The sequence below is a fragment of the Haliotis rufescens genome, unplaced genomic scaffold (assembly GCF_023055435.1).
Source record: "Haliotis rufescens isolate VD_foot unplaced genomic scaffold, xgHalRufe1.0.p SCAF_14, whole genome shotgun sequence".
NCBI classification, from domain to species: Eukaryota; Metazoa; Mollusca; class Gastropoda; order Lepetellida; family Haliotidae; genus Haliotis; species Haliotis rufescens.
In genome coordinates, this window is record NW_025963824.1 from 24,838,281 (window position 1) to 24,863,502 (window position 25,222).

Below are 25,222 nucleotides of genomic sequence, written 5' to 3' on the forward strand. Positions count from 1 at the left end.
GCGATGTCCACATGTTGAGTTCACTAAGTGGGGACAGTGAATGTCTGGGAATTGTGAACACTGGGTGCTTCTAACATACTGTTGTGACGTCTCCTGTCTTCGCCGACATGATCTGGTTTTCTTGTCCGTGTCACGATCTGCCTTGCAGACATCAAGAAGAATAACTGTAGTTGGTTTGTTGTTTAACGCCACACTCAGCAATATTCAAGCTATATGACGGCGTACTGTAAAATCATCGAGTCTGGACCAGACAATCCAGTGATTAATATCATAAGCATCGATCCACGCAATTGGGATCGATGACATGAGTCAACCAAGTCAGCGACCCTGACTACCCGATCCCGTTAGTGGTCTTTTACGGCAAGTATGGGTTGCTGAAGACCTTTTCTACCCCGGATCTTCACGGATCACAGACAGGTTGTTGGACGATATCAATCACTGGTTTGTCCGGCTAAGAATCCATTCTTTTCAGACCGGAGTATGATATGGAAACAAAATTACGTTAGGTGTTTGTTTTTTAATTATTATGATACTCACTTGAATATTTTGTTGCATATATCTGTCGCCTGAGATATTTCTGATCCGACGTTATATACATGAGGAGATTAAATTTAGATATCTACATAAAATTTAGATTTACATTTCCTAAATTTTGGGCAATTATACAATATGTTATCTTTTTGGATAGACTATAAATATATGTTTATTGAATTTGGTTTTTAGATTTGACTTTGGTTATATAGTGGAACATTGGGAAAAATGGGTAAAAAAGGGACACGAGCATTACAGGAGATATAAACAGGTATGTTGAATCATTGGTTGGTTGGTTGGTTGATTTGTTGTTTAACGCCGCCCTCAGTAATATTCCAGCTATATGATGGTGGTCCGTAAATAATCGAGTCTGGACCAGACAATTCAGTGATAATATCATGACCATCGATCCACGCAATGGGGATCGATGGCATGCATCAACCAAGTCAGCGAGTCTGACCACCTGATCACGTTAGTCGCCTTTTACGACAAGCATAGTCGCCTTTTACGGCAAGCATGGATTGCTGAAGACCTATTCTACCCCGGATCTTCAAGGGTCCACACTTAACATGAGACCCATGAAGATTCCGGGGTAGAATAGGTCTTCAGTAACCCATGCCTGCCGTAAAAGGTGACTATGCTTGTCGTAAAAACAGACTTATGGGGTCGGTTAGTGAAGGTCGTTGACTTGGTTGATGCATGTCATCGATCCCAATTGCGTGGATCGATGCTCATGATATCAATCACTGGATTGTCTGGTCCAGACTCGATTATTTACAGACCGCCGTCATACAGCTGGAACATTGCTGAGTGCGGCGTTAAACAACAAACCAATCAAATCAAAACTTAACATGAAGGAACAGCAGGAACATCATTAATATTTTTACTTGTCAACTCTTTTATATCCAGACAAACAAAAATCTATCAGTGAGATCATCTGTTGCATTCAGATGGAGTCATTGTAACCAGAAAGGTGCGAGGCGGGGCTTCCATTTCAAACCAACAATGCACGTCAAGTACCAAATTGCTCAATAGATTGCAAAAGAAAAATCGTATTCACACACAGCACCAAACACAGACATGTGTCAATCACGACAACCACGTGGAAACATGGCCGCTCTTCCCAACCATTTATACAATTAGTCATGGTTAGATGAATGTTAAACTTCGAACTGTGAAGATCCTGGTTAGAACTGGACTAACGGGACCAGGTGGTAGGGCTTCCACGAGTACCCGAGGGGTGAAACTCCACTCGTACTCGAGTACCCGAAAATAGGACGTCCTTTAAGAATATTGGTTCATTAGATCAAAATTGCCATCTAAAAGTATTAAAACATGTTATAAGTATAATTGAACTGCACTGAAATGTAAATAGAAAGCGTCCCCTGAAATAGCACATATATACCAGCTAATCAGTAGTTAATCTGTGTAAGGGAATACACCTGGCATTTGAGTCGGAGCAAAGAAGCAATAATCTCCTTGATACATTCAATTTCTTAAAGTCGGGAAGGAAAAACAATTATTACATCTATAGTATGTGACATTTTCAATTGTTCTAATGTACATCTACTTTCTACAAAGAATACAGTATTCAAACAATATTATTTGAAGCTTTAATCAATATATTGATGAACAATTGAACATTGAAACAGAGTGATCTCCCTTTATCGAGTAATCGCGTCCTTGATAACGGACTCGAGTCCCACTAAAACCGACCCGGCCTCGAGTACTCGAATAATCGTTGAAGCCCTACCAGGTGGTCAGGTTCGCTGACTTGGTGGATGCATGTCATCGGACCCGAAGAAGATCCGGGGTGGCATAGGTCTTCAGCAACCCGTTCTTACCGTAAAGGCACAAGAGGCGACTAACGGGATCCGGTGGTCAGGCTCGCTGACTTGATTGATGCATGTCATCCTATCCCAATTGCGTGGATCTATGGTCATGATGTCAATCACTGGATTGTCTATCCAGACTCGAGTATTTACACACCGCCGCCATATAGCTGTTATATTGCTGAGTGCGGCGTTAAACAACAAACAAACAAAGCTTGTCATCGTATCTCATTGGCATGTATTGGCATCGGCTTTTAACGGCAAGCATGGGTTGCTGAAGACCTATTCTACCCCGGATCTTCACGGCAGGCTATTTCATTGAAGGTATCCAAAGAAAGTATAACTGACTACTCTTGATTAAATTTGCCTCCTTTTCTATACACTTACTCTGGTTTAAACCCATGCTGCTAGGTATTACTGGTGCATTTATTGATATGTGAAATTCCATGTTGCCTTTCCTGGATACATGTAGGCGTATGTGAGAGATTTAAATTCTTCCGCAATATTGCAACATGATACGCTAATTGTTACCTAATCCGTTTTTCCTTATATTTTGTATCCGCAATTACCTGCAATCTCAACGTCTAACTCATCTCACGATAACAGTAGGGTCAACTGACTGTTCACGTGTTAAAGCCCCACCCTGACTATAAATAGCCCGCAAGGTGGCGGTGTTTCAGTTTCGAACAATGACTGACAATTTAAACACAACCGAGTGTCGTGAAAACCATACGGGAACAAGATCACCATTGACCGTCAAACTTCGTATCAGCTTGAATGACAAACCATGGATACAACAAATGGCTCCATATCTAGATAAGTCAATACATTTTCTGTTGTTTTATCATAAAAAATGGAATCGATCGTGTTTGGCGTCAGCATCAAACACAGTGGGCGGAGCTCATTTACGGTTGCGATATAAATAGCAAAGCACATGGTCATGTGTACACATGCAATGTATGTGGGGTCAAAGTGTATTGTGTTGTATATTTTTTACGGCAGAACAGCAGCAGAACATCAATTTCGGTTAATGTAACAGTAAAGATACTTAAATACGAAACTGAAGACACGATTCTTTCAGATTCGAAAATTACAGATATTTGTTCAGTTTTGGTCATTTGCATTCATCAGTTAGATCTGGGCCACACAATAATCAGATTATATTTATAAAACTTAAATTATTACACAGATTTTTCAACTAGTGTTTATAAATTAGTAAGGGGCCTAATTTGAAGCACCAGAAGTTGCACCAATATTTCTCAGCTTGACTACAATAGATGATTATGTCACGAAATATACTTGATGTTTTGACCTACATAAGGCGTATCAAGATAATATTGTATTTACGATAAACGAAAACTCCAATACACATATTCAAAGACAACTTTAATTTTGAATTTTCTTTTCTTTCACACAAAAATGATTTTGATCTTTGGATCCACACTTGTTCCATGTATTTTTTACGGGGTATTTGGATACACTTCGCGCACAAGTTTTAAAATACAATCTGGGATCCCTGTCCCGTTTTGTCCACACCAATCCTTCATCTGCTGCAACGTTTAATATCCGTTTCTTCAAGTCCAATTGTCTACGATCTCTCCAAACACTTCGTTTATTTAGCTCAGTCCAGAAGTAATGTGTTCGAATCGACGAATTTCTGCAACAAGGTGGCCGCACCATTCCCTAACTGCGATTGCCTGTGCCATGGTTAACAAAAGAAGTGTGAAGATACATATTCGGCTTCATCTGGTTCGACAATGAAATCTCGCTGTGACACTGATTCACTAGTCCTAAGAATCGGCACTGAATTTGTCAAAGTTTTTGTTGCACTTGCAAGGGCGGGAAGAGTTGGTTGGTTGGTTGTTTAACGCCGCACTCAGCAATATTCCATCTATATGACGGCGGTCTACTGTAAATAATCGAGTCTGGACCAGAAAATCCAATGATTGACATCATAAGCATCGATCAAAGCAAGCATGGGGTTTATGGCAAGTATGGGTTGCTGAAGACCAATTCTACCCCGGATCTTCACGGGTTTGGGCGGGAAGAGAGGCGCCATCCTGTCGATTCGTGTTGTGAATCGGAATGATGTCATCTTGAATGGGAACTTTCTCCACGATAAAGTCCCCAATGTCATGATCGAAATGACCAAAGGCTCCCTGATTATGTCGAACAACTCTTCGTCAAATTAGGCTTCACATGAAAATGTTTTGTTGCTCATATTGAAGTCAAACGAAATTGCAAAGTTCTTGACAGTTGTAAGCAGAAACTCGATGCGCTCATTGGGCGTGGTTGCTAGGAGATCGCGTGGTCAGAAAGGGGAAAACAAAAAGATTTAGAAAGTAATAAAAGAAATCAGCAGTGCAATCCAAAAGTACCATGTACATGATGTTTTTTAATAATAATATTCACGAAAAAAAATTATTTTCTAAAAGTGCAAATAAATTTATTAATTCATACCAAGGTGGTAAACCTGATCACGTGGTGGGTATTTGGAAGGAATCTTGTGATGACGCCGTGTATGAGGCCGTGTGTATTACATTGTTGAATTCAACGGCCCAGGAAGATTTTTGAGGCATTGACATCATAACAGATGCTCGTCATGGATGGAGAAAAAAAAATATCTGAGATAAACATTGTTGCTTTGAGCTTCGAGACAAAACATGTGTTCATGCCGAGGTAGTTTACAAGAGAGGATGATCTGAATCAGCTTGATGAAAATAATGTTGAAATCCATTTTCACGCACATGACAGTTGGTTGGTTGGTTTGTTGTTTAACGCCGCACTCAGCAATATTCCAGCTATATGACGACGGTCTGTAAATAATCGAGTCTGCACCAGACAATCCAGTGATTGATATCATGAGCATCGATCCTTAATTATTAAACCCGTTAAGATTCCGGGGTAGAATAGGTCTTCAGCAACCCATGCTTGCCGTAAAAGGTGACTGTGCTTGTCATAAAAGGCGACTAACGGGATCGGGTGGTCAGACTCGCTGACTTGGTTGATGCATGTCATCGATCCAAATTGCGTGGATCGATGCTCATGATTTCAATCATTGGATTGTCTGGTCCAGACTCGATTATTTACAGACCGCCGTCATATAGCTGGAATATTGCTGAGTGCGTCGTTAAACAACAAACAAACAAGCAACAGATGTCTCCGATCCAGCAAATGGGCGATGTTTCTGGCATTTGTTCTTCCTATTGTCTCGATGCCGGGCTTCCAGGCCTCACCTTATTATGAAATTTCTGAGGCACGGGACCCCTGAAGATCCGGGGTAGAAAAGGTCTTCAGCAACCCATGCTTGTCGTAAGAGGCGATTAACGGGATCGGGTGGTCAGGCTCGCTGACTTGGTTGATGCATGTCATCGTATCCCAATTACGTGGATCGATGCTCATGATGTCAATCACTGGATTGTCTTGTCGAGGCACAATTATTTACAGACCGCTGTCATAAAGCTGTTATATTGTTCAGTGTGGCGTTAAACAACAAACAAAGCATGTCATCGTATCTCATTAGCATGTATCGATGCTCATGCTATCTATTACTGGATTGTCTTGGCCAGACTCGATTATTGACAGACCGCCGTCATAAAGCTGCTCTATTGCTGAGTGCGGCGTTAAACAACAAAGAAACAAACTTCGAACTACGGTTTTTTTTGGAGGAAATCGCAAAGCTGACAAGGAAGTAGGACAAGCGTTATCTACAGGATCGAAAACATATATCCGTTTACCTGCCAGCCAGAACAGAAGCGTATCTCACGGTGTTTCCGTCATCTGATAGGACTTAGTTTCCTTTACACAATAACAAGGATGGTTACATCAATGATTTGGTTTGTTGTTTAACGCCGCACTCAGCAATATTCAAGCGATATGACGGCGGTCTGTAAATAATCGAGTCTGGACCAGACAAGCCAGTGATTGATATCATGAGCATCGATCCACGCAATTGGGATCGATGACATGTATTAAACCAAGTCAGCGAGCCTGACCAACCGATCCCGTTCGTCGCCTTTTACGACAAGCATAGTCACCTTTTACGGCAAGCATGGGTTGCTGAAGACCTATTCTACCCCGGAATCTTCACGGGTCGTTACATCAATGAAGAAGCACAGCATATGATATACAATCCGCTTCTTGCTAATCTATTTCTTTGTACAGATGATTAGGAATTTCTGCTCGGATTGACAATATCAATACACGGGAAATTGACCAAGAAGTTTAACTTCAGTTTCAGGTATATCAAAAATCTGATATCGTTCAATAACGGTCAAATTGCCAAGTCGTTTCTTCTGGTTAAAGACATGAGCTAAACATAAAAGAGACCAGTGAAAACGCCTCATCTGTTTCATAATAGATCTATGCATAAAGATTCAGAGCAACAAGGCTATCCACAAGACTCTATGACAAGGGATTACTTGAACTTTCTCAAGGTCAACTTTCCTGTCATGTCGAGCAATATTCCAGCAGCTCCAGCCATTGATGTCTACATTTCACAAATTTTCAGGTACAAGTTTGTACAAAGATTTCACAGAGCGTATGATTTTAAAGGAATTGTCAATTGTTAGCCACACAAAAATAAATATTGTTGCAAGCTTTTTCGGTTGGTTGGTTTGTTGTTTATCGCCGCACTCAGCAATTCAAGCTATATGATGGCGGTCTGTAAATAATCGAGTCAGGATCAGACAATCCAGTGATTTGCATCATGAGCATCGATGACGCAATTGGGATAGATGACACGTATTAACCAAGTCAGAGAGCCTGACCACCCGATCCCGTTAGTCGCCTCTTACGACAAGCATTAACGCCTTTCACGGCAAGCATGTGTTACTGAAGATCTATTCTACCCCGGATCTTCACGGGTATGCAAGCTTTTTTGGTGAAATATTTAAACGTATATTTTGGTTCATACTTTTAATGACAAAAAAGTTTCTAGTTTTTTAGATGTAGCTGCAAAATCCCAGGCCTCCTCTCCCACCACCCGATATATATTGTCTTTCTGCATTTAAGTTGGTTGGTTGTTTAGTTTGTTGTTTTACGCGCACTCAGTAATATACCAGCTATATGACGGCGTTCTGTAAATAATCGAGTCTGGACCAGACAATCCTGTGATTAATATCATGAGCACGATCCTCGCAATTGTTGACATGCATCAACCAAGTCAGCGAGCCTGACCACACGATCTCGTTATTCGCCTTTTACGACAAGCATAGTCGCCTTTTACGTCAAGTATGGGTTGCTGAAGACCTATTCTACCTTTTTTAGTAGATGTTCTGTTTGATGGTAAATATCCTGCATTAGGAATAAACATTGTATTTAGCGAGCCTTGGCGAGCTAAATACATAGTGTTTATTCCTAATACAGGATATTTACCATCCCCAAACACACAAGCGTGATAACCTCTTTATCATATAATGTCAGTCTTTAATTGTGTGCTTCAAAATCGCTTTCCCCCCTCTCAAAACATTAACGAAACATTGCGAGTATTCCTGGAATGCGCGCATTAATATTTATTACGTCACCGGAAAAGTGATGTGTCAGTCAGACAGTGACAGTTGCCAATATAGTTCCAACTGAAATATGTTTCTTATACAGTGGCGAAGCAACATATACGAAAAACAACAGTTGTTTTTAATTGCCTTTTGCGGCAATCCATCGGTCTGTCCGCTAGAGTAACTGCCCTTTGTCAAAGGGAAGCTACTCTAACCCTAGTCCATGAGACGTCACGGCCACGGTCAGGCGTTGTTAACAGTCGGTCTGTCCTGTCATATTAAGAAGTGTAGTCAGATGTACACTCAGCGACAAAACGGAACAAGGTGACAATTCAAACATATTTCGGACAAATCCAAATATTTTAATTTGTGGAAATGATTTCAAGCCGCAGAGGTCTACAAGCACAGATATGGCTACTGATCCTGCTTGGCTAGGCCTCGTGCCCTCGCAAAATTGTTTCGAAATTTATATCTCAAAAGTTGCCAAAACTTATAAAATGCCTCAGCTACATCACAGTTAGACACTGATTTTCAGTATGTTGAGTGTTCTTTTGATAATGATAGCAATTATCCCTTCAGTTTATCCAGATTCCCGATGGTTAATTCAGACTCGATCGCCGAATGACGAGGGTGACGCCATAGTTTGTTTATAATCAGTGAAAGTAGTCCCTACGTGACCTTTGATATTTGCATCTCTATCCGCATATGACCCCAACGGATATCGTTTTTATCCGTTGGCTTTATCCTGCCGAGAAATCTACCCATTATAAGATAAAATCAGTTATGTGTTATATTTCTCACCCTCGGCTCTCTCGGCCCGTGTTGCAACGGACATTTCATTGTTTTTGTTTTGTTTGTGGTTTAACGCCGCGCTCAGCAATTTTCCAGTATATAGATCTGTAAATAAACGAATTTGGACCTGACAATCCAGTGATAAATATCAAGAGCACCAACACCGCAATTAGGATACGGTGACATGCATCAAAACAAGTCATCGAGCCTGACCACGTGCACCCGATCCCTTTAGTCGCCGCTCACAACAAACATAGTCGCCAGTATCTATGGAAGGCACCATGGAAGTTTATATATCAATAGAAGTACCAGTAATACCTAGCAGCATGGGTTATAATCAGAGTAAGTGTTCACACAATGCCATTTAGAAAGTGGTCATATGTAACAAATGTTATATTTGGGATAACACTTTCTTAGTAAAGTAGATATTCTCGACCATGGGAGCCGAACCCATTTACACGTGTCAGAGGGGTACACAAAGTACATGATCTAGACTACCATTTGCTGGACTTTCATTTTGTGGAAGCATCGTTGGCTGAGTGGGTTAGATCGCTGTGTGCTGGCGATTAAGTGCCTCACTCTGGCAGTTTTGGTTCGAATCCCGGACGGGACTCAACCCAAAAAAATACGAGTATCGGTACTTTACTTAGAGGTTGTTATCCCAAATAAAACAGTTCTTACAGAGTAAGTGTATAGAAAAGGAGGCAAATTTATTCAAGGGTCGTTAGTTATACTTTCTTTGGATACCTTCAATGAAATAGCCAGCCGTGAAGATCCGGGATAGAATGGGTCTTCATCAACCCATGCTTGCCGTAGCAGGCGACTAACGGGATCGTATCCTAATTGCGGGGATCGACGGGCATGATGTCAGTCACTGGATTTACTTATTTACAGACCGCCGTCATATAGCTGCATTATTGCAGAGTGCGGCGTTAAACAACAAACAAACAATCTAAGGCATGGGCATTGTGGGGATTCAGAATCAATTCCGCACAATGCTACATGTTTGACGCACGAGCCAACTAGGGGATTAGTCATATGCATGGGTTTGGAATGTTTGCCTGTTGTCATGCTTTCAGTGATTGGTTTGCCTGATTCATACTCGATTATACATGGAGCGTCGTGATGTAGCTCGAATAAATAACACTATTCTCAAACGTCCTCTCACTCACACATTCACTCCGAGGTATCATCTTTACAGTGTGTATGTGCTTTTTCATCTTTCAGATCTTTCAGATCAAGACAGCCTTGCTTTGAGATTTAGTGTTAATTTTCATACGTGAAATGAAATGTTACAACTGTATCCCCGATGTTCGAAAGGGAGACTTATGAGAAATGTTAAACAAGAGACATGCTTAGGTGTTGGATTCTTTCAGTGATGCTATTTGTTTCTACAGAAGAGTGTCACTGTCTGAATGGGTCTCTGGATTTCAATTCTCGCGTTCTCCGTGGCAGTGAGTGACATATGTTTACGTAATATATATCCTGTCCAGGAAGAGAGGGGCATGCGTGTACCAGTCATTAAATAAGGAGTAGCCGCTCGTTTCGTCTTTAAGGCATGCCAGGATCCTGTGCCCTCTCCACCGAATATTATAAAATTGGTCCCTTTTTTAAGACATTATATTGTCTAATTGTTTCACGTCGCACTCAGCAAAATCAGCCAATCCATCATGAGCATCCATCATATAAGTTGCCACTTGCGACAAGCATGGGTTGGTGCATATCTATTCTAACGAGGATCGTCACAGAGGTAAAGGAGGTAAACGCAGTCCGACCATACATACATATGATATAAAGTCATTTCTTATGTAACCCTAGTGATGTCTTGAAAATATATCACACCACAATATTACTCACATCGATCTACAAATTGTGGTTGTCATCGTGATATAAAAGTCATGTTGCGAGAACAAAGGGCGAGGCGAAGCAAGAGTCGCGACTCCTTCTGTCTTAGATCACAGCCGAATACCCGAGTTCTATAACGAGTAATAACGAACTAAAACTATTGGTCTCTTTGAGTTTCTTATAACCGTAGTTTACTTAGTTGGGGTAACCTATTAGGAAAATGTTGTTCTACCTGGGTCCCAAATTACTAACCTCTTTTTGATCAGATCGATGAGGTGTGCTCTGATTTGCATCTCATAGTATGTGTACTTGTAGAATGCAGCGATAGGTGGTTTGGAGATGACTGTGGAAAGCAGTGTCAGAATACAACTGAAGCATGTGACAAGGAGACTGGCAACTCTACCAGTGGATGTGCTGTCAGGAAACAAGGACAAGGGTGTTAGCAAGAGTCTATGTATACATTATATCAATTGTTTATCTGTAACAGTCGGATGAAAAGACAGACGTTTTCAAGCAGTGCCAACTGATGCTATAAAGGTAAATTTTACTGCAGATAATCATTTAAAGAAGAACAAGCATGAAATACTCACATGCCCCGCCAATATGACATGTCGGGTGTGTGCAATGCATTAGCTCCTGTGAACTATGTTCACTGGGCCTTATTGTTAAAGAAATATACTACATTTTTCAAGATCTGCTCCGGAAACGAGGACTACTGCCATTTTCAGTCTAAATCAAAGTCGTTGCCATGGAAACTCGAAAAATAACTTTTAAAAAAAATCCAAAACTATCCAAAGGCACCAGTTCACCACTAGACCTATCAATGTGCAAAATATGGTGAAGAAAAATGGTATGGTTTTCAAGATCTGCTCCAGAAACAAGGACTACCACCATTTTCAGTCTAAATCAAAGTCGTTGCCATGGAAACTGAAAAAAATATTGTTTTTAAAAATCCCAAACTATCAAAAGGCACCAGTTCACCCTTCCACTTCGTGGCGGGGGATAATAATATTTCGCATTTAATGGTTTATGTGAACGTTGTTCAGAATTCATATTGTCCTTCTTCAACACAGAAAGAAGTCAAGAAGTGTTTATATCTCCCTATCCATACAGATTGTCACCAGAATTATTATGGGGTCCAGTGTTCCTTTGGGCAGTGGGGTAGCCTAGTGGTTAAAGCATACAAATAGAGAATCTCACCCTTGTGTCTTTTCATATCAAATATATGAATTCGAGTTCAAGAGTTCGAGTTGGGAAAAACGCTGGACAACCCCCCAGGCTTGTTTTATATTACACCAAGACCAGCTTTCGTGTGAAGAATCACTTATCACCCTGGACTCCCTGCCTAGACCTTTCTTGGGAGCATGGCCACTGTGGCAGCTGGGTGAATATATTGTTAGCACTGGTGTTTGCTGTCACCACTGATTTTGTATTTAATACTGAAAACTGCTATGGCATTATATATTGCCATTGAATAGTGTACTTCCAATCTATTGTGTACTGGCATTGTAATTGCTTAGCAGTAATTTGGATTGATTTGTAAATCTAGTTAATTTTGTAATATAGTTTTTGATTGTATAACATTTGTAGGTTTGTTTGTTGGTTTCACACTATTTCTTTGACATAGAGAGTTTTGGGTTACAATATTGTTTCAATTTGGGAATCAACACGTAACACAATGTCTCATTTCGAGACTGATACAAGGCAGGAATCAAAAGCGACAAAACCCTTTCTTTCATCATAAGAAATATATAATATAATATAATAAGTCCATTGAACAATGCCGACTATGACCCGTTATATATCCGTCACAAACACATGCAAAGGCTAGTCTATAGTGAACCTTCACATGTCTACCAAAAAAGAATTACTAACGCCTTAAATGTTGTAACACTGACTGACTGCAGGAGAGCGCCATTTTGGTTTCTCTAAAGAAATTGGAGGGTTTTTTTAAAAATGAAATGGGAGTGACTTAATCCGGACATGTTTTCACTAATCGCCTGTCACATTCTGTGATTTAGTCATGTTTCGTAATGTAGATAATCCATGCAAATTGTACATTTGGTTTATAAAAAAGGTAAAAATGTTTAGGGGAAATATATATCCTTTTGCTAAAGTTAACTGGTCTATATTTTGTAAGAATATACTATTGCGCATTAAGCGATTATCTCCTTTAGCTCTAGCCGTAGTATAGAGCTTTATCACGCACTCACCTTGCAATGCTGTACATCTTACGAGGGTGTTCATTAAAGATTTCCACTCACCCACTTCAGATGGACCTAGTGGAATAAAACTTGGCATAGGTATTAGTCTTTCTCCACATAGGAACCATCAAGAGTTACACACTTCTCCCGGCGTTTTGTGCAACTATGGAGACCTCGCTTGTAAAAGCCCTCATTTTGCATCTCAAACCAGGACTTCACTTCAGAAATCAGTGTTTCATCATCTGTGAAACGTTTTCCCTTCAAAAATGACTTCATGGTTGGAAAAGAGGTGGAAGTCAGATGGTGCAAGGTCAGGAGAGTAAGGAGGATGTGGAAGGATTTCTTAGCCACAGGACCGCGCTTCTGTCTGGGCAACATGAGAGTTGTGTACTGGAGCATTGTCTTGCAGGAGACGGACACCCTTGGTCAGCATGCCACGCCTCTTAAGCTTGATAGCGTCCCGCAATATCCGCAGCAGTGAAGCATAATAAGCTCCTGTAATTGTGGTACCCTTTGCCAAGAAATCTATCATCCCTTCTCCGTGCTGGTCCAAAAACACCGTGAGCATGGATGATTTTGTCCACAGACCCTACACTGATCTTGACATCTTGTGCTAACTGGCGAACAGTTATACGTCGGTCTGCCAAAATGGCGGTCTCCACTTGATGGATAGTGTCCTCATCAATGGCTGAATGGGGTTGACCAGGAACGGCAGCTGTTTCCACAGATGTCCGACCACACTTGAACTGGCGATGCCAGTGTTTAACAACGTCATATGATGGGGCATCTTCCCCATAAGTTGCTTTCATTTCATTGAAAGTTTCTTTTGGTGTGAAATCTTTCAAATATATAAACCTTATCACTGCTCGGTATTCTACTGGCTCCATTGTCACACCTTACTCGATCATAACACCTGTAAAAGTGGTAAGATTAATAGATCGGTGCTGCAAATTCAGACATAACCCATGGATATATGTTTCATTACAAATGTGAAATTTTAACTAAATATGATAACCCTTTCCAAACTATCAACCATATACGTGATTTGCTTCTTGATACATAGGAAATCAACAGGTTTGACTGTAGTTTGAAATTATTTTCTTAAACATTAATACGGATGCCTGGTATATTCACGATGTTTGGGTTGAATATAGCAGCATTCTTCTGAACATACTTCAAATCTAAACCGAAAGTAATTACAACACAAACCGAGTTAACCAAACGGAACCGTACACAAGAGCAATGAGTGAGTGTGTTTGGTTTAACGCCACTTTGAATAGTATTCCATGGCGTGTCAGTGTGTCATGGGAGGAAAGACCGAAGTGATGCAGGCCTTAGACGTTCACATACACTACTGCCTAAAAGTTCATTCCCCTAACACGCGTTGAGAACGCGTGTAACACGCATGTGACACGGGTGCTCAACGGGTTGCACACGGGGTGAGCACCCGTTGGACACGGGTGTGCAACGGGTGTGCATCGCGTGTGCAACCCGTTGCACACGCGTGTGCCACGCGTGTAACACGGGACCGGGTTCCAGTTGAAGTTGACAAATTTATCAAATGAATAGTGAGATAAAACAAAACAGTGAGATGTGAAATTTGAGTTAATGAGCGGCCATTGAGCTGTGTTCACCAGACCGTAAATACAAGGTCGGCCCATCTTAATTAGTGTTCGGTTGCTAGACTTTTATGGCATGAACCATTCCACTAGGGTCCAGTCTAGCCATTGTGGCTAGCCGACAGTAGAACAGTAGGGAATTTAGATGCGAGTTTATTGCTAAGGGAAGCCCCGTGTTGACACGATTGTCGCGGGTTGGTAAATGTTCGCCATTAATAAAATAATTGTTTGTGGATTGCGAACATATTCATTTGCCCACACGAGTCATTCCATTTGATTGCAAATATAACGTTTTTCGTTCGCCAAATTTATGCTTTAGACAGTTCAATTATGACATAGCCGTCACCAGTACTAATGTCTCATTATTTCACGTAGGAATACGTCCCATTTCCCCACACCCCACTTTCTGTGTTGTATTTTGAAAAATAAATAAAAGAAGGTTTTGTGTGGGACACTTTTATACTAATTATAAGAGGATGTTGTAAATGAATATGAACAGCCATGCTGTCTGACAGTTGATAAAATTTGAGATCTTCACAATCACCGGGTGTGACCATGTAGACAGAATCTCGTTAGGGTTTGTGATTTTTACATTTGCCCAATGACCATAGTGAGTATTGCTGGGGATACCAAACGTAACAGTTTATTATTAGAGGTTGTGAGTACCTATACCACGTAGATAGGATATCTTTAGGATTTTAATCCTTCTTTGAGAGGCATTTAGAAGTTGGAGTACTACGTTAGGATAAGATTTATGGGTGACTTTAATCCTTTCTTTCTCTGTGGGTAATCCTTTCACGTTGATTTGAGGAAGTCACTCAACCAGGTCATGACAGGTCGTGAGTTTACTTACTAACTACTGTGAGCGTTTTTGGCATGACATCTTTTCATGTATAAACATAGAAACGATGCTCACTCACTCACTGTTAATCTTCTGCAGTTTGCTGGCAAAGTGGGGATAAACCTCAGTGTCAAAGACGATCAAACTTAGTTCGAATCCTTGTTTATATGTGACATCTCCCAAATGGGGACATTTTCATAAACTTGGCAAGTGATGATGTATTTTAATATTAATATTATTATAGTTTATGAAATTGTTAATAAAACTTTAATAAAATTGTGCTTCACTCTCACGAAAAATATATTGTCTGTGAGTAAATTTATTTGTCACGTTACATCGGCATTTTTCAGTGATATTGGGACTACATGAAACATGGCTGGTTTTACATTTCTGATACAGGTGCTTGACTGACTGAGCAGTTCATGATCAATAAGATATGTTTAAATCAGTCAAGTTTGCAACAATAGATGAACAAGTTGATACATTTTGACCGCAGTTACCGATTAACAACTTAAGACATAGAGACAGGGGGGAGATATATAACCAAACCTATGATCCTGTTGAGACCATTGACAGTTAGAACGTTGGATTAAATGACAGTAACTAATTTGAACATTCCCCAGTTATATCATAAAATACATCATAACTCATAACAGTCCGAGAGACAGCTTCCAGACATATACTAGTATTGAAGGGACAATCGCTTTTGACAGTTTAAAAATAAACCTCGGAGATTTAACGTGCGCTTTCCGACTTAAGCCTATCTCGCACACGGGGAAGCACTTGTACTATTAGGGTAAAAAAGCGTAATGATTAAATAAAGAAGTGCTTGACTGACTGAGTAGTTCATGATCAATAAGATATGTTTAAATCAGTCAAGTTTGCAACAATAGATGAACAAGTTGATACATTTTGACCGCAGTTACCGATTAACAACTTAAGACATAGAGACAGGGGGGAGATATATAACCAAACCTATGATCCTGTTGAGACCGTTGACAGTTAGAACGTTGGATTTAATGACAGTAACTAATTTGAACATTCCCCAGTTATATCATAAAATACATCATAACTCATAACAGTCCGAGAGACAGCTTCCAGACATATACTAGTATTGAAGGGACAATCGCTTTTGACAGTTTAAAAATAAACCTCGGAGATTTAACGTGCGCTTTCCGACTTAAGCCTATCTCGCACACGGGGAAGCACTTGTACTATTAGGGTAAAAAAGCGTAATGATTAAATAAAGATATGTACAATTTAATAAAAATAGGATACGTGGATACTAATACAATTTACCAATTGTATTGTACACATTGTTAAGGAATTTAGACAGGCCTTTTAGATTTCTTACACTGTTAGTGGTTATAATTTTCTTAAATGTTTGGAAACTTAAGATATTGCTTATTTAAGAGTTCATATCGCCGTTGGTGAAAAGCTTCACATCGGAATATATAATGCAATTCATCTCCCACAGCGATAGAATCACAGAGTGGACACTGGTTGTCTTCCCTCGGAATGTTCAGCCATCGACCAGTTTCAACTGGTACTCCTTGGTTAGAAAGTTCTGACTTTTAGTATTGGGAGAAATATTGATTTGAGAGCAGTAGATATTTCGCAAATGAAGGTTGATTCTTCAGGTAACACGACCTTTGGATTTCCGCTTGGGCTTACTAGCTGCCGTGAGTCAATTTGCTCGTTAACGCAACCGAGCGTGACAAGAGACTGGGCTACCAGTCTGCAAGGACAGCTAAAAACTTACGCATTTTTGAAAACTGATTGGTTACCGTGATCTACGAAGATTTCAACAAAGGGCGCATGGTAATAAATTTCTTCAGCCTAAACAAACAGACAAATAACGGCGAAAGCTCATCGGATGTCGTCATTTGGAAATACCCCTGATTGTTACAGTTTGATAATAAAAAAGTATCCCTGAGTGAAAGCATTTGCGGATTTCGGATTGCGTGGATGATACAATTACTACTCCCTTGTTGTCATCCACATTTTCTGGTATAACCCTACACTTCTGTATTTGTCGTAATTCACTTGCTGCTCAGTTAATGAATTTATAACATGTATACTTAGTTGTAGCACCACTCGGATTACCCGATAAAGGTTCAAATTTGGTCTTTCTTGTACCTGGGGTAATTATTTAATCTAAATCCAGGTTTGAAGTGAGGTGGAATGTGAGTTATGCACGTCGCAGCCCAGCAAGTGATGTATGATCAGTTGCTTTACTTTTTTTGTAAATCAACTGATCATTCCCAGACATCAAAGGATCAACAGGAAATACGTTGATTGATTAATTACTGTTATCTTGCACAGTGGATATGTCAAAAGTAAGTGTAAGTAAGATAATACACTGACTGGTTGTTCATTGTTATCTAACTCAATGTATGTTTTTAAGAACCGTGGACATTATAAAAATAGTTGTCACGTGGGCTTTCTCAGCTAACTTGGCACCTATGTGAAACAATTGAAACAAAATAAGTGATCAGTTAAGAAACAAACACGGGTTATACTATTCGATACATTTATATAACGTTTAAAAACGATATATTTAAATATTTTAATATATTTCATATATATTCCAAATATTGTTTCCAAATAATTATTATTAAAGTATTTGATTCTCACATAGACATTTTACATCGAATAAGTATTTTTGTACAGTTACAGACGCAATGGATATTGTTCCTGTATGTTGATATTCCCGGATACATTATAACTTTGGTAGGTTGTTATAATGATATTTGCATTTTGTTTTCATTCATTCGCTGCAGCTTTGAACAGAATCATTCTTGTTCCGTTCCGTTTGGTTGGGAAGTTTTTCGATGCGCGATAGACGGTGTTTTCACAAGTATTTTCTTTTGTAAGCGTGTATATGTTACAGTCAATGTGTAAAATATGATTCACTCAGGCAATTGATTAAATATCTAAATATTTCAGTCATTTTACAAATTGACTGAATAATCCATTCATTTATTTAACCGACTGACTAAAAATGACAAAGACGACCAAGAGAGCTAAAACACATCACAATATATTAATTATGCTAAGAAAAGAAGCCAAACAATACAGAACTGTACTTGGTGATGATATTAAGCATAAACAAATATTTGGAATTCATTATCATATTAATAAAGATGGACATATTTTTCAGTTAATTTGTAAAATAAACTGAATATTTAGGCGTTTAATACATTTCCTTAGTGAAATCTGTTTACATTTTGAATGTAAACATATACACACGGTAAAATAAGCAATGTTCAGTGAAATATTTACTCTGTGTTGCAAGTCAAAATAGTGTACACGAAGATCGCACAATTACCAAGCAAGTGACTTATCAAAACTGCATCACCATTACCGATGCTCCCCACAAATATACCTACATTTAAAAAACTGTATTCCATACGTCCTTCTACTTTCAATTAAAATGCGCTTACGAATGGCGAGCACAGGTCGCGAACAAGTCTAGATTTCTGCTATATCATCCGGGTACTCACTGGGAAAATACAGTAATGCACAGGTAACAACTACTCCCGCGGAATTGCTTTAGATCAGTGCTCCTTTGTACGTTGAAATACTATATATTGTGAATGCCAAAATGATGTATCAAGGATCAAGTAGAAGATACATTGACCGTTTCGCTGGGAGTTTATTCAACAGACCGTGAAAATTACAGTGCTGTATCTTATTATTTATTTTAGATCACGCAAGCAAAGCTCACTTCTCCTGGCGGCCATTATCAAACGGCCAGCTAAAACACAACCCCGCGCTTACGTCTACAGGTCTCTTCCTGTAGTACGGTAATTAGTATTCTCTCCCTCAAGTGTATCCTCAATGATATAACCCACCCTCATTAATTACATGCTGCTCTTTTCCAGCCTCACGGCTATGGAGCTGTGATAAAGAGTCCAAGTCATCATAAAGTAATTAGGGTCCAATAAAAACAATGCGCCGCCAAACCTCATACATATTATCACTGAAAGTCGTACTACAGACGGTTAATGTCAAATCACAATAAAAGCATTTCAATTGCAATAACATGTTCCAGGACCATGTATTCTCTTAACACCATCGGATTTAGAAGCAATGGTCGTATAAAACAAAACAGATCTATTTAATCGCAACAGTATTCATGTTATTCCCACAAAATCACATAAAGAAAGGAGACATTAGGAAATACATGTGTATTATCATTTTTCGCCAGGATAACAAGTGGCGGAGTGGCGGACGGGGTGCACACCCGTGTGCAACGCGTTGCACACGGGTCTCACACGCGTGACCAACCCGATGCACACTGGTTGCGTAACGCGTTGCCCATGCGTGTAAGGGGAATGAACTTCTAGGCAGTAGTGTAATCGGGCCAACCGGGATTCGAACACACTGTCATAAGTTTCTTGTGTGCCAGGGACACAACTCTGCATAACGAATGCAGCGCCTTAGGCGATTGGGCCAACCGTGCCCCCATACACAACTATAACAAACTATCATACAACAAAAATGTTTTTGATGAGATATGTATTGCGTAACATTCCATGAAGAAACAGCGGCAATATTACACTATCACAAAACTTCAAAATATATGCACAATAAGTGCAAAACACACATGTACATTTAAAATACAAATGAGGTACATTATAACAATTATATTTTAAAACAATTTTATTATTATTATATAAAAACAATATGAGAATTCAGCAAAACTATGGTAATGTTGAACATACAAGAAATTTGTTAAAAATTGAAGATATGATAACAGATCTTGGAAATTGTTTTTGGATAACTGTTGGTAAAAATTATAAAGATTGGGTCCTTTTAACAGAGTGTCCCAAATTCTTTTCATGATTGATAAGGGACGTTGTTCTAATGTGGTTGGTGTTTTTGTATATATACCAGTTTCAATTTATAGTTTGTGATTGCTTAATCGAAGTTTTGAGAAATGTGACCTTTAAGATTTGTTTTTACAATTCTGAATATTTGTAGATGACTTGACCAACCTGTATGATCTAAATGGGAATCCTTAAAGGGGAAGTGTACACGCAAAAATCACTTTCTTTCTTTTTCTAAACAAAACGCAATTTTAGAATTAATTAGTATCTGTGTTTGAAAATATACACTAATTTTTTTTCACAGTGAAAGTAGGAAGCTCACAATAGTGTTAAAATGATATGCCGTTATGAGGCCTTCGTTTGACGAGCGAAATAGGCCTGAGTTATCCCCCTTAGATTATGACGTAATTGGTGCCAATTCAACTGGGTCCCTGTCTATTCTCAACGCAAAAGATATCAAGGACCAGTTTGCGGTCAAACAACATGGTCTACGACACACTCTGGCGCAGTAGTGTCGCAGCATAACACAATTCTGGCTGGCAATCTGAGACGCTAGAATCACAAAACTGTACCTACACCACGTGAAGCGGCTCTAACAAAGCATGATGACGTCATAATGTTTATCAATTGGCACCAATGACGTCATATTGCAAGGGGCATAAGCCATGGTGTTTTTGTTATGGAAATAGAACACTTGGTAAATGTGAAAAATATAAATCGTTTTAATGCAAAAAATATGTTAATTAAATATGATGTTTTTATATTTTTGTCTATGACACTTCTATGTTAACACTTTTAATGTGGAAAAAGTACAAGAAAAATTGGTTCATTTCCGTGTGAACTTGCCCTTTAATGAATGCGTGAACATATTTTTACATTTGGACTGAAGTTTATTTACTGTGGATTCATAACAGTTTTTGTGTTTACTATTTCAAAAGGTTGTTTTCTTTAACACAGCCAACATTTGGACCTGAAAAATTGATATCTGCTGATAAAGCACGTTTTAGAATGACATTTCTTGTGTTATCTATATAGGACTTGGAATCAATTATTTTATATATCATTGGTACTAATAGTGGGCATATACCATATGACAGGACCATTTATTTTTTTTCTTGGTTTATTGGTTTTCCTTGTACTTGCCATTTAAAGACACTTTTCTCGTGATTTCCAAAGATAACTTCATTAATAACAACCAATAAGAACTTGACATCAATCCTCTCCTCCCACTGTTAACACTTCCTTCCTCTGCATATGACATTAAATGGCGGGGAACAATTGGTGCTCTGAAGCAATCTTTACTTTACTTTTTAATCATAATGCACTTGTACACGTGGTTATGAATCAAGCTAGAATTCAGTGTTACCTAATCCCATTTCAATATTGATGTCATTTTATATGTATGTGAGCGAAATAAACAAAAATGTTGCAACATCATTATCTCATCCCCTCGGTGAGTATGTACGCTTGACTTCATGCATCGCTACCTTCTCCTGTTACAACATTGACGGTAAACCTGGCAAACCAGTTTCAACATATGAGCGATTAGGTATTGTACAATTCACTAGCTTGTTACAAGTGCGGGGCTCCCAGCTCTAACCACAGCAAGCAACGGGTAAGTCTGATCATATCTCTACCAATATCATTTACGTCCAGCTTATTAATCTTTATGTGTTTCTATATTTATTTAATGCCGAAAAGTTACCACCGGAACACCGTAGCCTGTATTGTGATATGGAAGGACAACACCCGCTTACACACTGCTCGTGTGTCATTGTTTTCTTTAGGAATGACCAGCTGAAACTTTTAACCTCATTTTATACCTGTGTGTTGAACGTGGGGGTTCACGTTGCTAGTTTAGCAATACGCCAACCATATCACGACGGGGTATACAGAAATGGCCAATGAGGGAGTCGAACCCGGGTCAGCGTTTTAACCACCCTCGTTTATCCAACAGCTCTATGTTTAATGTAACTGATGTTCAAGTAACATAAACCCCTGAGTAAAAAAAAACAACATCAAACAGACCATTTATCATCACTTTTCTTCAAATCCTCTATTGTGTCCCGTCAGTTGTGCTCATGTGACGTAATAGCGTTTAAAGTAACGTCAATGACTTGTTACTTAACAGCTATCTCTTCACACTTTGAGTTATTGAAAGTCCGCTGGCAAGCTTACATAGAAATCATACAAACATTTTTCTTCGAAAATTAATGTTTGTAAATTTGAATTAACGATAAAAAAATAAACATACGTTATTTAGTGGATCCAACTCATGATGATTTTCCTGTTATAAATATCAGAAAATGGAGTTGTCATATCTCCATGAATAGGTGTAAGCGAAGTTAAAAAATACGTGAGTCTCTGTTAAACATCAAATGGGTAGTTGTGGTCCGACTTTGAGGGCATTCTGGAAGGGTTGTGACTGGGCCACTTCTTTTTAACTTAGTGCAGATGTATATCATAATAACCTTTATGAGGAAAACATTATCGGCCTGACATCTCCTGCCTAGGGAAGAGATGAGTATGCGAATCACATCTTGGGGAATGGTATCCCACTCGGCCTGAAACGCAAAAGCCAACTGCTGCAACGCCTGGGGTTGTGGTTGCCGTCGGCGGAGCAGTCTATCCAATTTATCCCGCAGGTGCTCTATCGGGTTCAAATCCGGGGATCTGGAGGGCCAGGGGAGAACATCAACGTTGTTGTGTAGACAGGCTCTTGTGATCCGTGCTGCATGCGGCTGAGCGTTGTCCTGCTGGAATACACCGTTGGCGCTGGTTGCGATTGGGGACGTGCGATGAGAGAATTTCGTTGATGTATCGTTGAACCATAAGATTGCCCTGGATGGATATGGACAAAACCTGTCCCGCACTTCTGTTAATCTTGGCATGTTGTTGAACTGTCACTGTTCGATTGACGCAGGTCCCAGGCAATCAAAACCCCTGCACTTTAATACCGTTCATAGTGCGGCTGCACGTGCAGTACATGCAGCTCCATGGCCCTTTTGTTAATGCACTGGGTGCGTTTTTCCGACTTATGGTTTGCATGTCCTTGTGATCATTTGTATCTGGGAAATTTGTCACTGATACTATAACACATTGAACCTCTTCATTTCGCACCTCTTGGTCCCCTAATTTTGCTTTTATGGCCAAAAATATCCGTATTGCGTTTCTTGTTTAAGAGTATATAAAGCTATTTGCAGAAAAAAAAGAAATAAAATTTAATGGATAGAAACTAGAAGAAAATATCAGTTCATCAAAACAAATTTAGACGACCTTGAAAACCATTAGCAAAAAGAAGAAAATCAAAAGTAACACAGAAATTCATGAGTGGTTTAATGACTTTAAATATCTTCCTAAAGGTGATGATTCCGCAGACAACTAGCATTTGGACTCTTTTCATAGTGATGAAACCAATTTTGCAACACAAATATTAGATTCCTTTATCTCAAAAGAAGAAATTAAATCCGCTATTAAAAATCTGAGTAACATGAAAAGTCCCGGAATTGATGGACTAATATCGGATTTCTTTAAATACTCTCTTCATGACATCCTGCCGTATTTGGACATATTATTTAACACAATGATGGATACCTTTTACTTCCAAAAGATTGGACTCTTGGTCCTACCATTCCAATTCACAAGAAAGGCTCAGTGACAGAGGTTGAAAATTATAGGGGATTCAATGTACCAGTATATTCAGTAAGATATTGATTAGCATTATTGTAATTGTAGTCGGACACCCTTGATAAGGATTTTGACTACCACTGATGATATGTTTTTCTCCAGGCTCTTATAGATAGGTATATTCATTGTGAACGTGAAGAGTTGTACGCTATATTTGTAGACTTTTCTAAAGCATTCGATTCCGTGTGTATGGGCAACTGATGGTATCTATTTAATTTACATGGTGTCAGTAATGAAATGGGCAAATTGTTATGTAGTTTTCATGAGGAAGTCAAATCATGTGTTTATCTTAGTGTACGCCAAGGATGTGTATTGAGCCCTTTTTTGTTAGGTATTTTCATCAATGAGATTGCAGCTCAAATCAAAAGAAATTATGATGATGGTATACAATTACAACCTGTAATTAAAAAAACAATATTCATGTTACTATTAGCAGATGAAAGAATTATGTTCTCAAGTATTGTTAAAGATACAAACCTTTATAAATAAGCTCGAATAGCACTGCGATACGTGGAAACGAAATGTTAATTTGGATGGGACAAAAATGATGTATTTAGCAGAGGAAATACACTGTCAAATAATGAAAAGTGGTACTTTCGGGGACATTTACTTCAAATTGAAACCTATAAATCTCTTGGTGTGATACTTTCAAGTAAACTATCATGGAACCAACATAGGTGTAATGCAAGCATCCAAGCTGAAAAGATATACTTGCGAATATAAATGTATACTTTATAAATGTGGGTATGGTTATATTTTGGACAGCCAGTGCTTCTTAGAGAATCATTCTATGTTTATATCGAAAAAAGATATTTGTACATGTACTTTTAAACATTGAAATCCATTCTAGATATTTCTAGCAAATGTGAATATTATAGATATTTTAAAATTCAATTGCAGGAAATAATTAAACTGATGTAAATATAAGAAAATGCAGAATATCTTTAGCACAATTTAGATTTCTCGCCCATACGGAGACTGTTGTGATATAGAGATTACCACGCTCGTTGTAAGATAAATGGCATCTGAAAGGCACGAGTGCAGTAATCTGTCTCTTACACACCCTAAAGTAGCACCTTTGTAGCTTTGAAACAATGCATTTTGTCAATTCTCATGATCACCGTGGTGCATTAATACATCATACAACGGTCATTATTGACGTCACCAAACGTACCGCTTACCACTCATAACTTATGTGACCCTACACCAAAAGGTTTCCGCTATTTCTGTGGATTATCAAGGCGATGATGATAATGCAAACTAGATAAGATCAATAAACCCGCTGGATGCCGAGTTACTAATTTTCACCTCAAAGGAATTACCTATTATGTACAACAATGTTTACTTACGTATGCCATCACTACCGGTGGCGGTCTTTTAGGAAATGGCGTGAACACTACGTGGGATTTTCAGAGGAGGATGTTGTTGACGGATGGATCGTATATATACATAAATGTGTTATGTTAGTAATCAGAAACAATCTGACAATCTGCGTGCTGTTATTTGTTTTATGTTTTCCAATGTAACCAAAAGAATTAGTT

The 25,222-nt window shown here is 39.0% G+C and overlaps 2 protein-coding genes across 2 annotated transcripts in view; both read left to right on the forward strand.

Moving 5' to 3' along the window:
• Positions 1-25,222, forward strand: part of LOC124131181 — a 344,512-nt gene that overhangs the window by 255,319 nt on the left and 63,971 nt on the right. The gene's annotated exons all lie outside the window — the stretch shown is intronic.
• LOC124131236 (receptor-type tyrosine-protein phosphatase T-like) overlaps positions 21,568-25,222 on the forward strand; it is a 236,164-nt gene continuing 232,509 nt past the window's right edge. The window contains exon 1 of the mRNA XM_048395189.1: positions 21,568-21,609. The gene's annotated coding sequence lies outside the window, so the exon portion shown is untranslated. The remainder of the gene's footprint in view (positions 21,610-25,222) is intronic.